Source organism: Glycine soja, chromosome 1 (assembly GCF_004193775.1).
Source record: "Glycine soja cultivar W05 chromosome 1, ASM419377v2, whole genome shotgun sequence".
Classification (NCBI taxonomy): domain Eukaryota; kingdom Viridiplantae; phylum Streptophyta; class Magnoliopsida; order Fabales; family Fabaceae; genus Glycine; species Glycine soja.
Genome location: NC_041002.1, coordinates 28725863 through 28729353, shown reverse-complemented (window position 1 = coordinate 28729353; position 3491 = coordinate 28725863). Strand labels below are relative to the sequence as shown.

The 3491-nt window shown below is 41.2% G+C and overlaps 1 non-coding gene across 1 annotated transcript; it reads right to left on the bottom strand.

Annotated features, from left to right (window-relative positions):
* Positions 1 to 218: 218 nt before the first annotated feature.
* On the bottom strand, positions 219 to 325 carry LOC114368855. Its single transcript, XR_003657436.1, has one exon. It is a non-coding gene; the product is annotated as a small nucleolar RNA R71 (small nucleolar RNA).
* Between the last annotated feature and the right edge of the window lie 3166 nt (positions 326 to 3491).

Sequence of the window (3491 nt, the reverse complement as noted above, 5' to 3'; positions counted from 1 at the left end):
AAGACCTGCACAAACATCTGAAAGAATTTCATATTGTCTGCTCCACCATGAAACCCCCAGATGTCCAAGAGGATCACATATTTCTGAAGGCTTTTCCTTATTCTTTAGAGGGAGTGGCAAAGGACTGGCTGTATTACCTTGCTCCAAGGTCCATCACGAGCTGGGAAGACCTTAAGAGAGTATTCTTAGAAAAAATTTTCCTTGCTTCCAGGACCACGACCATCAGGAAGGATATCTCAGGTATTAGACAACTCAGTGGAGAGAGCCTATATGAATACTGGGAGAGATTTAAAAAACTATGTGCCAGTTGCCCTCACCATCAGATTTCAGAGCAGCTTCTTCTCCAATATTTTTATGAAGGACTCAGTAATATGGAGAGAAGTATCATAGATGCTGCCAGTGGTGGAGCCCTTGGAGACATGACTCCTGCTGAAGCAAGAAACTTGATTGAGAAGATGGCTTCCAACTCCCAGCAGTTTAGCGCCAGAAATGATGCCATAGTCATTAAAGGAGTGCATGAGGTAGCTGTAAACTCATCTGAAGCTAAGAAGCTTGAAGGCAAACTAGATGCATTGGTTAACTTGGTAACCCAGCTGGCCTTGAATCAGAAATTTGTACCTGTCGCAAGAGTCTGTGGTTTATGCTCCTCTGTTGACCACTATACAGACCTCTGCCCTTCCATGCAGCAACCTGGAGCAATTGAGCAGCCTGAAGCTTATGCTGCAAACATTTACAATAGACCTCCTCAACCTCAGCAACAAAATCAACCACAACAGAACAATTATGACCTCTCTAGCAATAGATACAACCCTGGATGGAGGAATCACCCTAATCTCAAATGGTCTAGCCCTCAACAACAACAACAGTAGCCTACTCCTTCCTTCCAAAATGCTGATGGCCCAAGCAGACCATACATTCCTCCACCAATCCAACAACAACAACAGCCCCAGAAACAGCAAGCAGTTGACGCTCCTCCGCAACTTTCCATCGAAGAACTTGTGAGGCAAATGAATATGCAGAACATGCAGTTTCAACAAGAGACCAGAGCCTCCATTCAGAGCTTAACTAATCGGATGGGACAATTGGCTACACAATTAAATCAACAACAGTCCCAGAATTCTGACATGCTGCCTTCTCAAGCTGTCCAAAATCCCAAAAATGTCAGTGCCATTTCATTGAGGTCGGGAAAGCAGTGTCAAGGACCTCAACCCATAACACCTTTCTCATCTGCAAATGAACCTGCCAAACTTCACTCTACTCCAAAAAAAGGTGATGACAAAAATTTACCTAACAATTTTTGTACAGGTGAATCTTCCACTGGTAATTCTGATTTGCAGAAGCAGCACATCTCTCCTCTTCCATTCCCTCCAAGAGCAGTTTCCAACAAAAAAAATGGAAGAGGCAGAGAAAGAGATCTTGGAAACATTTAGAAAAGTAGAGGTAAACATACCTCTGCTGGATGCAATAAAGCAAATTCCAAGATATGCTAAATTCTTGAAGGAGCTGTGCACTAATAAGCGGAAGCTTAAAGGAAGTGAACGAATTAGCATGGGCAAAAATGTCTTCGCATTGATTGGTAAATATTTCCCCTAAATTCCTGAAAAATGTAAAGATCCCTTGTATTATAGGGAATAGTAAGTTTGACAATGCCATGCTAGATTTAGGAGCTTCTGTTAGTGTTATGCCTCTGTCTATTTTTAATTCTCTATCTATAGGTCCCTTGCAGTCAACTGATGTGGTAATTCATTTAGCTAATAGAAGTGTTGCCTATCATGTTGGTTTCATAGAAGATGTCTTAGTTAGAGTTGGTGAACTGATTTTCCATGTTGATTTTTATATTTTGAATATGGAGGATGGATTTTCTCAAGGATCAGTTCCCATCATTCTAGGCAGACCCTTTATGAAAACTGCTAGAACTAAGATAGATGTATATGCAGGCACACTATCCATGGAGTTTGGTGATATAACTGTTCATTTTAATATTCTGAATGCTATGAAATACCCATCTGAAGATCTTTCTGTATTTCGAGCTGAAATAATTGACCATGTTGTTGATGAATACATGATTGATCTTTATTCTAATATGCATGCCTCTCACTCTTCATGCATTGAGTCTGAAATTGTACTTGATCATATGTCTAAATTTGATGCTGAGAATGAATCTGAAATTGATATTGATTGCATGTCTGGTGGTGGTGTTTTACCTCTGGAGATTGATTTTATATAGTCAGATGGGACTAACCATGTTTCAGGAAGTACACATACCTCTGACTTTCTTTATAAGGTACAGGCTGAGAAACCATCTCCTTCTACCACTATCCAGCCGGCCACACCAGAATTGAAGCCTCTGCCATCAAATTTAAAATACGCTTACTTGGATGATAGCAAAAGTTTTCCAGTGATTATATCTGCCTCCCTTGCCGATGAGCAAGAGGAGAAGTTGTTGTCTGTTCTCAAGAAGCATAAGAAGGCTATAGGCTGGACCTTGGCGGACATTCCTGGTATTAGCCCATCCACATGTATGCATCGAATAAATTTAGAGGATGGAGCTAAACCAGTAAGACAGCCACAGAGAAGACTCAACCCAATGATTCTTGATGTAGTGAAGAAGGAGATAACCAAGCTTTTGCAAGCTGGAATCATTTATCCTATCTCCGACAGGCAATGGGTGAGTCCCGTCCAGGTAATCCCGAAGAAGACCGGCCTCACAGTGATCAAAACCGAGAAGGAGGAGCTGATTCCTACTCGGGTGCAAAACAGTTGGAGAGTCTGCATTGACTATAGAAGGCTGAACCAGGTTACCAAAAAGGACCATTTTCCCCTGCCATTCATTGATCAGATGCTTGAACGCCTGGCAAGTAAATCTCACTACTGTTTCCTTGATGGTTTTTCTGGTTATATGCAAATTACTATTGCTCCTGAGGATCAGGAAAAGACCACATTCACCTGCCCCTTCGGCACTTTTGCCTATAAGAGGATGCCTTTCGGCCTGTGCAATGCCCCTGGTACCTTCCAGCGGTGCATGATTAGTATTTTCAATGATTTCTTAGAAAATTGCATAGAGGTGTTTATGGATGATTTCACTGTATATGGATCCTCTTTTGATGGTTGTTTGGATAGTTTGGAAAAAGTTTTGAATAGATGCATCGAAACTAATCTTGTTCTAAATTTTGAAAAATGTCATTTTATGGTTGAGCAAGGTATAGTTTTAGGTCACATTATTTCCAATAAGGGTATTGAAGTAGATCCTGCATAAATTTCTGTTATTTCACAATTGCCTTACCCCTCTTGTGTGCGAGAGGTGCGATCTTTTCTTGGTCATGCAGGATTCTACAGGCGCTTTATAAGAGATTTTAACAAAGTAGCCCTTCCACTGTCCAACTTGTTGCAAAAGAAGGTGGAGTTTGACTTTAATGACAGATGCAAAGAGGCTTTTGATTGCCTCAAAAGAGCGCTGACTATCACTCCCATCATCCAGGCACCCGATTGGA